At 45.4% G+C, this 12700-nt stretch overlaps 1 protein-coding gene and 1 pseudogene across 1 annotated transcript in view; one reads left to right on the top strand and one right to left on the bottom strand.

Moving 5' to 3' along the window:
• Positions 1 to 12700, bottom strand: part of LOC124798324 (ADAMTS-like protein 4) — a 750423-nt gene that overhangs the window by 474593 nt on the left and 263130 nt on the right. The gene's annotated exons all lie outside the window — the stretch shown is intronic.
• Positions 9206 to 9323, top strand: LOC124799376 (annotated as a pseudogene).

Raw genomic sequence — 12700 nt, 5'->3', positions numbered from 1 at the left:
CACCAAGACCGTAGGATCCTACGCAGTGCCGTAGGGGACCGCACTGCCACTTCCCAGCAAATTAGGGACACTGTTGCTCCTGGGGTATCGGCGAGGACCATTCGCAACCGTCTCCATGAAGCTGGGCTACGGTCCCGCGCACCGTTAGGCCGTCTTCCGCTCACGCCCCAACATCGTGCAGCCCGCCTCCAGTGGTGTCGCGACAGGCGTGAATGGAGGGACGAATGGAGACGTGTCGTCTTCAGCGATGAGAGTCGCTTCTGCCTTGGTGCCAATGATGGTCGTATGCGTGTTTGGCGCCGTGCAGGTGAGCGCCACAATCAGGACTGCATACGACCGAGGCACACAGGGCCAACACCCGGCATCATGGTGTGGGGAGCGATCTCCTACACTGGCCGTACACCACTGGTGATCGTCGAGGGGACACTGAATAGTGCACGGTACATCCAAACCGTCATCGAACCCATCGTTCTACCATTCCTAGACCGGCAAGGGAACTTGCTGTTCCAACAGGACAATGCACGTCCACATGTATCCCGTGCCACCCAACGTGCTCTAGAAGGTGTAAGTCAACTACCCTGGCCAGCAAGATCTCCGGATCTGTCCCCCATTGAGCATGTTTGGGACTGGATGAAGCGTCGTCTCACGCGGTCTGCACGTCCAACACGAACGCTGGTCCAACTGAGGCGCCAGGTGGAAATGGCATGGCAAGCCGTTCCACAGGCCTACATCCAGCATCTCTACGATCGTCTCCATGGGAGAATAGCAGCCTGCATTGCTGCGAAAGGTGGATGTACACTGTACTAGTGCCGACATTGTGCATGCTCTGTTGCCTGTGTCTATGTGCCTGTGGTTCTGTCAGTGTGATCATGTGATGTATCTGACCCCAGGAATGTGTCAATAAAGTTTCCCCTTCCTGGGACAATGAATTCACGGTGTTCTTATTTCAATTTCCAGGAGTGTATTTAAGGTTTAAGAACAAACTGAGTTTTTTTATATTTGTTTATTTCGACATGTTTTCGCCTTATTAGAACACTGTCACGAAACAACTGACTAGCGTCTACAAGAGACAGCATTCATAGGAAACCAGACACTGGAAACGAAGAAATTGTCAAGACACAAATCTTTGGTCGTGACATTACGTGGTAAATGTCAAAGCGAACGATCATCACTCGTTTTATGCGCCAAAAATAAAATTTGCAAATGGATGGTATCAGACACAGTACTTAATGAAAACACACAATATTAAAGCATACAAGTTGTATGAATGTAATCCTAAAATAAGGTATATTAAAACTCTGTCGTGGTACAAGTTTGTGAAAGAAGCGTGGGAATATGTGGCTGGTTGACTGGTTAAAAAATGGTTCAAATGGCCCTGAGCACTATGGACTTAACATCGGAGATCATCAGTTCCCTAGAATTTAGAACTACTTAAACCTAACTAAGCTAAGGACATCACACACATCGATGCCCGAGGCAGGATTCGAACCTGCGACCGTAGCAGTCGGGCGGTTGCGGATTGAAGCGCCTAGAACCGCTCGGCCACTGCGGCCTGCGGCTGACTGGATTATGTGAGCTTAAGAGTGGAGACGTGCTCAGGTGGAACGTATCCTCTAGAACCAGGTGGGGATTTGGAGCGAAATGTTTACTTAGCGCAAATTCTTCTAATGCTATGTTCGTGCTCAGACTGTTATAGCACTGCCTCTTTGACAGAAAAAAAGCTTGTTACAGTTAATGGATGTGATTTTTTAAAGAGCGTTTTACTTAATAAAACAGAAGTAGTTTTCCTAATCCCCTCATGACACGAAGAAGTTGGCGTGTAGTGCCATTCGCAACAATCGTAGCTGACGCCGTACCTGTGCCGCATAAAGTAGGATCAAGAATAAGTAGCGTGGTTCTATCTACTTGCTGTACACAGGGTGTCGCAGAAGTGTTGCGACGAACTTCGAGGGTTTAAGAGGGTGTCTTGAGGAAGAAATAGAAGGTAGAAGCCCGTGTCTGGGAACATCATCCGACGGCATACCAGAGCATCCAAGTTACAGTCGCCGGCGCTTGCCACTAGGCCACCGCTTCGGCAGTAGAAGTAACTTCGTACGCTGACGGACCATAGGCGGAACACATCGCAATATTGTTCGCTATTCAGTGACTGCGACTGACTGTCACGATCGCCGTTCGAGAAACTGAGCTAGCTGCTACATATACAGACCTGTGCTACGAATGTGACGCTCTGTTGTCTTGGTGTATGCTAATTTCGGTCACAGGTTTCCATCCTCAGTTAATTTTTCTCCTGATACACTCTAAAATCTCCAATGTTTTTCAGTCTACAGGAGAAAAATCAACTACAGATGGAAATCCGTATACGAAACCGTCTTCCACCAAGGCAACAGAGCATCGCGTTCTAGGGGACAAGGCCTGCCGACGCAGCAGATAGCTCTATCCACCCCGCTGGCGATCATAGCAAGCAGTCGCCTGCAGAAGAGGTGAGCCAGTGGTAGGCGCCGACGGCTGTTATTTCGACGCTCTGTAGCGTCGTTGGATGATGTTTCCGGGCACGTGTTCCTATCCTCGATTTGTTCAAGATACCTTCCGAAACAAATGGTTCAAATGGCTCTTAGCACTATGGGACTTAACATCTGAGGTCATCAGTCCCCTAGACTTAGAATTACTTGAACCTAACTAACCCAAGGACATCACACACATCCATGCCCGAGGCAGGATTCGAACCTACGACCGTAGCAGTAGCGCGGTTCCGGACTGAAGCTCCTAGAACTGCTCAGCCACAACGGCCGGCCCTTCTGCAGCACCTCAAAGTTTGTAGCAACATTTATGGGACACCCAGCATAACGGCGGATCCTGCCGTAAGGGCTACACTTCTCGGTGTTTACATCGCAAGAGCCGGTTCCTGCCACCTTGCTTTCAGCCCGTGTCGTATAGGCTCCAACGTCAACATTAACGTAAGAGATATCACCGTATATATCTTTTCATGAACTTTCGATTGCTGTTGAATGGAGAGGGCGGAGGGGGGGGGGGGGGATATGGAAACACTCTGAGAAATGCATGCTTGGGCATAATTGCATGTGTGAACGGCTCTTCCGCATTGTTCTCATTACGTTGCAAGCGTAAGTCATGGTAAGAACAGTGTTCTGCATAGTTGCGGGTGGATTGTCAGGGCTCAGTGCATGTAAATCGTTGGTGCTTCTGTAACCATCGTATCCAGGGTAGCCTAAGCGTTCGGTGTTTCAAAAGGCACCGTATCGAAGATTTGTGGTGCAGTATCGACAGCATCTCCGGTGCACGGCGTGTCGCTCACAGCTAGGAGAGAGATGGCACTTTCGACCCTCCCGCCAGCGCACGGTTCTCCGAAAGGTGGTGTCACGCATACAAGCCACCAGAAGAAGCGGAACTGACATGACCTCACTCTACGCAGCTCTGACTGGCTTGTGTATCCTTTTAAGCAGCCGAAATCTGGACTCTGCCCCAGATCAAAGTGCATCTACAGACTTAGGTATATTAGAGTGGAACACTGCAGTGAGGATTATTACACGGAAATAGTACGATGCTACTAAGTGTTATTAATATTCAGAGACTTTATAACAGTATCAGCATTCAACATTATTTTGTTGCTATCAATAACATTACTATCATTTGTACTCGTATACAATGCAGAAACAGGGAACTGCAGGGTGAGGTGGGATTCCAAATGCGTGTAACATGATAAAATGATGTCGAAGTCATAAACCCACGCCTATGGTGCAATGAAACACTCATTTGGTCGGATGAGCCTCGCTACACACTGTGTTTTAATATTTGGCCGAGATTAGGTCCCAGGAGTGAAAAGGCAAGGATTCGCTGAAGAATCTGGTAGCCATATCGTGATACTAAGCCCCATGGTTACATTACAAGGTCGTGTTACTGGCACGAACTTTTTTCCAGGCGACTGCCAATAGCATTAACATACTTGTAGAGATGTGGCCGAGCGGTTCTAGGCGCTTCAGTCCGTAACCACGCTGCTGCTACGGTCGCAGGTTCGAATCCTGCCTCGGGCATAGACGTGTTTGTTGTCCGTATGTTAGTTAGGTTTAAGTAGTTCTAAGTCTAGGTGACTGATGACCTCAGATGTTTAGTCCCTTAGTGTTTAGAGCCATTTTTTTATGCTTGGAGAAATGTGTGGTAAACACTGTGCTGCCATATAACACATTTATTCACAACCGGTTTCAATCATTGATCATGTTTGCAATGCTGGCACGAAAATGGATAGAAAGTGAAAACTGCGAATATCAACACACATTACATTTTCATAAGAATCATTACTCAGAAAAATTAATTGTACTTACGATAAATATTGTGGCAACTACACGTGTCATACATGCGCTATTTAAACATAAAGGATACTACAGCTGACTTGCAAACATCAGGTGCTTGACGCCATAATACCGGCTTAAGCAAATACGAAACATTGAAAAATGAAACCATGTGACAGCAGTAAGTGCACAGCACCATGGCTCAGGTGCAACATCCAGTACTTTAACACACAAGTTTTGATCAAAGAAGCTTTGACTCTGCCTTGTACCTTCTTTGATTAACACTTTTGTGTTGACATACTCGATGTTGTTGTTTCTAAGCAATGGTGCTGTGCACTTAGTGCTGTCACAGTGCTCCATTTTCCCATGTTTTGTGTTTGCTTAATTCGGTATTATGGCGTGAAACATCTTTTTACGATGTTTTCAAGTCAGCTATGGCATCTTTTCTGGTTAAACAGTAATTATGACATGTGAAGTTGTCACGGTATTTTCTGTAAGTACACTTAATTTTTCCGACTAATAATTCTCATGAAAATGGAATTTGTGTTAATATTCACAGTCTTCACTTTGTTTCCATTTTTGTGCCAGCAGTGTCAAGATGATCAATTATCATAACCGGTTGTGAATAAGTATATTGTATGACAGCATAGTGTTTACCATAAATTTCACCAAGTATTACTGGCAAGGATTGTGTGACAGTTCTGGCTGATTTCCATGCCATGGTACAATATTTGACCCCCAATGCTGGTGACGTATTCGAAAATAACAGGACACTTTCCACACAGCTTGCATTGTCCAGGACTGATTCTGTGAGCACGAGGATGAACTACCCCATTTTCCCCGGTCACCGCAATCTCCGGATCGGAATATTACTGAACCTTTGCGGTCTACCTTGGGGAGAAAGATGCTTAATCGTTGTTTATCTCCACCATCGATACCTGAACTCCCCACTACTTTGTTAGAAGTACATTATAAGATTCCCTTTAAAACTATACAGTTGGTGTATTAACCCATTCTGAGACGGTCAGAAGCTGTTGTAAATACCAACGGTTATCCTAATCTGTATTATGCATGGCAATGTGTTGTAATTTTGTTGTTTGCATATTTTTGTCCACCCCGTGTATAAAATTCCATTTAAAAAGTCTGAAGATCTTTCAGTATCTCGGTTGATACAGCTGTTGATGATACTGCTCATCAAACGAAATGGCGTGCTCTACTGCGTACAGTTATGTACCGAAAATCTCGTTCTGGTATCTTGAAGCATTCACGAAGAGTGTTACGAGACTCACCGTTAATACTCGTGCCTCTGGGTGCACATGTCTGAAAGCACTGTCAGGAGAATGCACGTAGGAAGCGGTGACCTGGGATCGCGTACTGCAGTAGCGCGGGAGTCTGGCATCGCGAGCCGAAGTACGGGGACTGATCACAGGCCACGTGAGGGGCGGCCAGGTCCCAAATGCCTGCGTGGGCGCGATGGCCGATAACGAGCGACCATTACCTAGGCCAGTGCGCGCGCTCCGGACCATCTATCAAGGCAGCCGGCCGCCGAATCAGACGGCAGGACAGACGCGGGGGAAAACCCCGATACCGCACCGAGCTTATCCGTCCCCCTGGCACGCTGTAATTTTCTCACCTGCGTCCAGTCCCCCTCGGGCACGTGGAGCTGGAGGCCTATACTGATCCTGTGATTATTTCACGGTTCGTATTTGATGTCTCTCGCTGCTCCTCTGACTGGTACTCATACAACACGCTGAGAATAGGTGATGTGTGGGAACAGTCACGCCGAAGTGCTGACCAGCTTTACCGAGCCGTACTTGTTACTCCGATAACTTTCTAAGTGTGCGCGATTGATTTTTCGACGGATCGGTATGTACTTCCGTTAGATTCCCAAAACATTGGCCGTGTCAAGTCCAAATCGCGTTTTCCTCTCATGTCATCCAGAAAGCCATCAATGTAATCAGGTGGATGCAGTGTTCTTGATTTTCGAAATCCATTTGACACCAAGAGCTGCTCACGAAAGTTTGATAGTATGGGACATCAAGAGAAATATGTGACTGCTGTGAGGAAACATCATGTTACCTCGAATGGAGATACATTGACAGAAGTAGGAGTAACTTCGGATGTACCCAGAGAAGTGTGCTTTTTATGTTGTATATTAATGATTTTGCAGACAATATTAATAGCGACCTGCTGGTATTCCCTTGTGATGTGGTTATCTACACTACCGGCCATTAAAATTGCTACGTCACGAAGATGACGTGCTACAGACGCGAAATTTAACCGACAGGAAGAAGATGCTGTGATATGCAAATGATTAGCTTTTCACAGCATTCACACAAGGTTGGCGCCGGTGGCGACACATACCACGTGCTGACATGAGGAAAATTTCCAACCGTTTTCTCATACACAAATAGCAGTTGACCGCCGTTGCCTCGTGAAACGTTGTTGTGATGCCTCGTGTACGGAGGAATAATGCGTACTATCACGTTTCCGACTTTGATAAAGGTCAGATTGTAGCCTATCGCATTGTGGTTTATCGTATCGCGACATTGCTGCTCGCGTTGGTCGAGATCCAATACGGAACGCCGTCCTGGATCCCAACGGCCTGCTAGTGATACGACCATTAAGAGTCGAGATGACAGACGTCTTATCCGCAAGGCTGTAACGGATCGTGCAGCAACGTCTCGATCCCTGAGTCAACAGATGGGCCGGCCGGAGTGGCCGTGAGGTTCTAGGCGCTGCAGTCCGGAACAGAGCGACCGCTACGGTCGCAGGTTCGAATCCCGCCTCGGGCATGGATGTGTGTGATGTCCTTAGGTTAGTTAGGTTTAATTAGTTCGAATTTCTAGGTGACTGATGACCTCAGCAGTTAAGTCGCATAGTGATCAGCAACCTTTCAACCAGCCATCAACAGATGGGGACGTTTGCAAGACAACAACCATCTGCACGAACAGTTCGACGACGTTTGCAGCAGTATGGACTATCAGCTCGGAGACCATGGCTGCGGTTACCCTTGACGCTGCATCACAGACAGGAGCGCCTGCGACGGTGTACTCAACGACGATCCTGGGTGCACGAATGGCAAAACGTCATTTTTTCGGATGAATCCAGGTTCAGTTTACAGCATCATGATGGTCGCATCCGTGTTTGGCGACACCGCGGTGAACGCACATTGGAAGCGTGTATTCGTCATCGCTAAGCTGGCGTATCACCCGCCGTGATGGTATGGGGTGCCATTGGTTACACGTGTCGGTCACCTCTTGTTCGCATTGACGGCACTTTGAACAGTGGACGTTACATTTCAGATGTGTTATGACCCGTGGCTCTACCCTTCATTCGATCCCTGCGAAACCCTACATTTCAGCAGAATAATGCACGATCGCATGTTGCAGGTCCTGTACAGGCCTTTCTGGATACAGAAAATGTTCGATATCTGCCCTGGCCAGCACATTCTCCAGATCTCTCACCAATTGAAAACGTCTGGTCAATGGTGGCCGAGCAACTGGCTCGTCACAATACGCCAGTCACTACTTTTGATGAACTGTGGTATCGTGTTGAATCTGCATGGGCAGCTGTACCTGTACACGCCATCCAAGCTCTGCTTGACTCAATGCCCAGGCGTCTCATGGCCTTTATTACGGCCAGAGGTGGTTGTTCTGGGTACTGATTTCTCAGGATCTATGCACCCAAATTGCGTGGAAATGTAATCACATATCAGTTCTAGTATAATATATTTGTCCAATGAATATCCGTGTATCATCTGCATTTCTTCTTGATGTAGTAATTTTAATGACCAGTAGTGTATAATGAAGTACTGTCTGAAAGAGAAACGGCTCAAATATTCTGTGAGACCTTGATAAGACTTCAAAGTGATACGAAGATTGGCAACTTGCTTTAAATGCTCAGAAACTTAAAACCGTACAGCCATATGAATCGATGAGTCACAACTTGTATCAGTCAACTCATGCAAATATCGGCTGTAACAATTTCAAATATAAAGCAGTGGCAGATTAGCGTTCATTGGTAAGTAACTGCGAAAATAAAATTAGTTTACTAAGGAGAACTTTTAGAAAACATTGCCCGATTTGACTTTATTATCATGACTTTACATCCGTCGTTCTTCAACTTATTTTCCTTAAGACACTGTCCACACCACGGAACAGATCTTTCTAATGCTATGCTCTCTCTGACAGAATTGCTATATGGTTGACATACTTGAAAGCCTTTACTTCTGCTCCTCGAAATTACAGTCCTTCTCCAAATTTCTGTTTAGTTCCCTTTACTGTAGGCTGAATGTACAATCGAACATCGGGAATAGGCTACAACTCAGTCTCACTCCCTTATTAACTACTGCTTTCCTTCGTGTTGTTCGACTGTTATAACTGCAGTAACGTATCTACATAAGTTGTACGTAAACGCCCGCATCTCGTGGTCGTGCGGTAGCGTTCTCGCTTCCCACGCCCGGGTTCCCGGGTTCGATTCCCGGCGGGGTCAGGGATTTTCTCTGCCTCGTGATGGCTGGGTGTTGTGTGCTGTCCTTAGGTTAGTTAGGTTTAATTAGTTCTAAGTTCTAGGCGACTGATGACCTCAGCAGTTGAGTCGCATAGTGCTCAGAGCCATTTGAACCATTTGCACGTAAACTTCCGTGCTCTGTCTTTAGTCGCTGCTACCTTCAGAATCTCTAAAATGTATTCCAGTCAACGTTTCTAGGAGTTTTTTCTATACTAACTCACGTGTGCCTTACTGCCTTTCAAAATTAGTCGCAGGATCAGCTTTGCCTCGCATGCCCCTGTATTTCTTTGGAACACTAACTGATCTTCTTCGAGATCGAATTCTACCAGCCATTCTACCGTTCCGAAAAAAAATCGTGTCATTGAGTATTAAACTCATTGTCTTGTAGTACTGGCAACGGCCTTGCCGCAGTGGATACACCGGTTCCCGTCAGATCACCGAAGTTAAGCGCTGTCGGGCGTGGCCGGCACTGGGATGGGTGACCATCCGGGCCGCCATGTGCTGTTGCCATTTTTCGGGGTGCACTCAGCCTCGTGATGCCAACTGAGGAGCTACTCGACCGAATAGTAGCGGCTCCGGTCAAAGAAAACCATCGTAACGACCGGGAGAGCGGTGTGTTGACCACACGCCCCTCCTATTCGCATCCTCAACTAAGTATGACACGGCGGTCGGATGGTCCCGGTGGGCCACTTGTGGCATGAAGACGGAGTGCTTGTAGTACTGACATTTGTGCTGACCTGCCTTGTTTGCAATTGAAATTGTTACATTCTTCTTGAAATCTGAAGATATTTCACCATATATATTGCATACCAGGTGGCATCTTCCTAAAAAAGCAAACTGTAATTGTTATCATGAATCCTCGATAGTTTTCTTTCAGTCTAGCGGATAAAGAGCTATGTCGAGAAAAAAAATAGCAATGGTCTCCAGCTTCCTAAAAAAGCAAACTGTAATTGTTATCATGAATCCACGATAGTTTTCTTTCACAAGGGGAGGCCGCCAATTGTGAAATTCAGATTCGATTCATACTGCGCATAATAAAAGCTCATGGCCAGAGGTCTAACGTGGCAAAGCACCAAGATGCACTTCTCAGCCGTTGTCGAGAAAATCGACAGTTAAAAGAAACCGTTGCGGTGAAATACTCTCTACGATTAGTAATTTTCTACAGCGCGGTGGTGCAGCGGTAAGCGCTCGGGTTCGTAATCCGAAGGTCGCCGGATGGAATCTCGCTCCATGCAACTTTTTTTTTAGTATTTGTTTTTTGTAATTCATATATATATATATATATATATATATATATATATATATATATATATATATATATATATATATATATATATTCCCGGCAATCAGTTGCAACAATTATGCATATAATAAGTTGTTGAAAGTCGTTTGTCGTGGAAGAACTGGCGACTTCGAACATCATTATGTTTTCCGCAAACAAAGTTGTATTTCACAAATGTTATTAATTGTCTTCATAATGTTAACCACGTATAGTTAACGGAAGACGTAGAAACGAATACGTATAGCGTAAGTCAAACGTTCGAATTAGAATAGGGACCCCACGAACACAAACTTGCTGTGGCAGGTATGAAATATAAACTCCGTTACTCGCTCGTTACACATGAAGGACAGATGTTGAATGGGCCGAAACGAGCCGCCCCATAACAGCGTAGTTGCCTGCTAACTTCGAAAGAAGGTAGATGCGGTCCCTAGCGCAACTTATAACATCGTCGAAAATCAGTGCGGACGGGACAGCTTCGGTACACCCTGTTAAACAAACGGAAAAATGGAGGCGGTACAATTGGAGAGCGATCCACCTTCACCAACATGCATAAGCAATTCAGTAATAATTATATATATATATATATATATATATATATATATATATATATATATATATATATATATATATATATAATGTGTGTGTGTGTGTGTATATATTTGAATTGCAAAAAACTAATAATAAAAAAATATTGCATGGCGCGAGATTCGATCCGGCGACCTTCGGATTACGAACCCCAGCGCTTACCGCTGCGCTATGACGCTGTAGAAAATCATTAATCGTAGAGAGTATTTCACCGCAACGGTTTCTTTTAACTGTCGATTTTCTCGACAACGGCTGAGAAGTGCATCTTGGTGCTTTGTCACATTACACCTCTGGCCATGAGCTTTTATTATGCGCAGTATGAATCGAATCTGAATTTCACAATTGGCGGCCTCCCCTTGTCAGTCCAGCGGATCAACAGCTATGTCGAGAAAAAAAAATAGTAGTAGTCTCCAGCTTAAATATCACCCGATCCTTCTTTATCAGTCCACTAGAACTTAGAACTACTTAAACCTAACCAACCTAAGGACATCACACACATCCAAGCCCGAGGCAGGATTCGAACCTGCGATCGTAGCAGTCGCGCGGTTCCGGACTGAAGCGCCTAGAACTGCTCGGCCACAACGGCCGGCTTATTATCGTCAGTACTAGCAGTACCACGATGCAGGATTAACACATTTAGCTAAATACATGCTTTGCTGATCGCACCCATCAAGAGTTCACGCGCACGCCAAATGAACAATGTCACCACAAAAATGTTCATAAACAGTTGTTATTGTTGTTGTCTCCAGTTTGAAGACTTATCTGATGCAGCCCTCTGCGCTAGTGTATCCTGTGCTGCCCTGACTGTCTAGTGCAACCTGCATCCATTTAACCCTCCTTACCGTTTCAAACCTTGACCTCCCACTACAACTTCTACCTGCCACACTTACCTGCATTACCAAAGTCGCGATTTCTTAATGCATCAGAATCTATAGTAATAACCGATCGCTGTTTTTAGTCAAGTTGTGCAACACTTTCTTTTTTCAGTTACTTGATCATTTTTTATTGAATCATCCGTCTTCTGACTGGTTTCATGTGGCCCGCCACGAGTTCCTCTCATGTGCGACCCTCTTTATCTTGAATAACACTTTCAACATACGGCCTCAGTTATTTGCGGAATGTTTTCTAATCTCTGTCCTCCTCAACAGTTTTCACCCTCTGCAGCACCCTCTAGTACCAAGGAATTTATTTTCTGATCACTTAACGGATGTCCCACCATCCCGTCCCTTCTTTTTGTCAGTGTTTCCCATACACTTCGCCCATTCTGCAGAAACCTTCCATTTCTTATCTTATCAGTCTACCTAATTTTCAACGTTCTCCTGTAGGACCACATTGTAAGTAGGCTGTTTAGGTTTTTTTATTGGTAACGCCACCTCTGTATGAAAATCATTGGCTGTGCTGTGTGCAGTCTGTGGCTGCTTTGCATTGTTGTAATACTCGCCATTGTAGTGTTAGGCAGCTGGCTGCGAACAGCGCGTAGCGTTGCGCAGTTGGAGGTGAGCCGCCAGCAGTGGTGGATGTGGGGAGAGAGATAGCGGAGTTTTGAAATTTGTCATGAACTGCTATATTTATATATGATGATATCAAGGTAAATACATTGTTTGTTCTCTATTAATATCTTTCATTTGCTAACTATCCCTATCAGTAGTTAGTGCCTTCCATAGTTTGAATCTTTTATTTAGCTGGCAGTAGTGGCGCTCGCTGTATTGCAGTAGCTTGAGCAGCGAAGATTTTTGTGAGGTAAGTGATTTGTGAAAGATATAGTTTAATGTTAGTAAGGGCCATTCTTTTGTAGGGAATTTTGAAAGTCAGATTACGTTGCGCTAACAAAATATTGTGTGTCAGTTTAAGCACAGTCATGTATAATTGTTCAAAGGGGACGTTTCAACATCTCAAATGCTTCGATTATCTTCTGTTCCGGTTTTCCCACAGTCTATGTTGCACTTCCATACAATGCTGTGCTCAAAACCTACATTCTCAGAAACTTCTTCCTCAAATTAAGGCCTATGTTTGATAACAG

Source organism: Schistocerca piceifrons, chromosome 5, assembly GCF_021461385.2.
Source record: "Schistocerca piceifrons isolate TAMUIC-IGC-003096 chromosome 5, iqSchPice1.1, whole genome shotgun sequence".
Classification (NCBI taxonomy): Eukaryota; Metazoa; Arthropoda; class Insecta; order Orthoptera; family Acrididae; genus Schistocerca; species Schistocerca piceifrons.
Note: the sequence above shows the minus strand (reverse complement) of the source record. Positions and strands in the feature narration are given on the sequence as shown.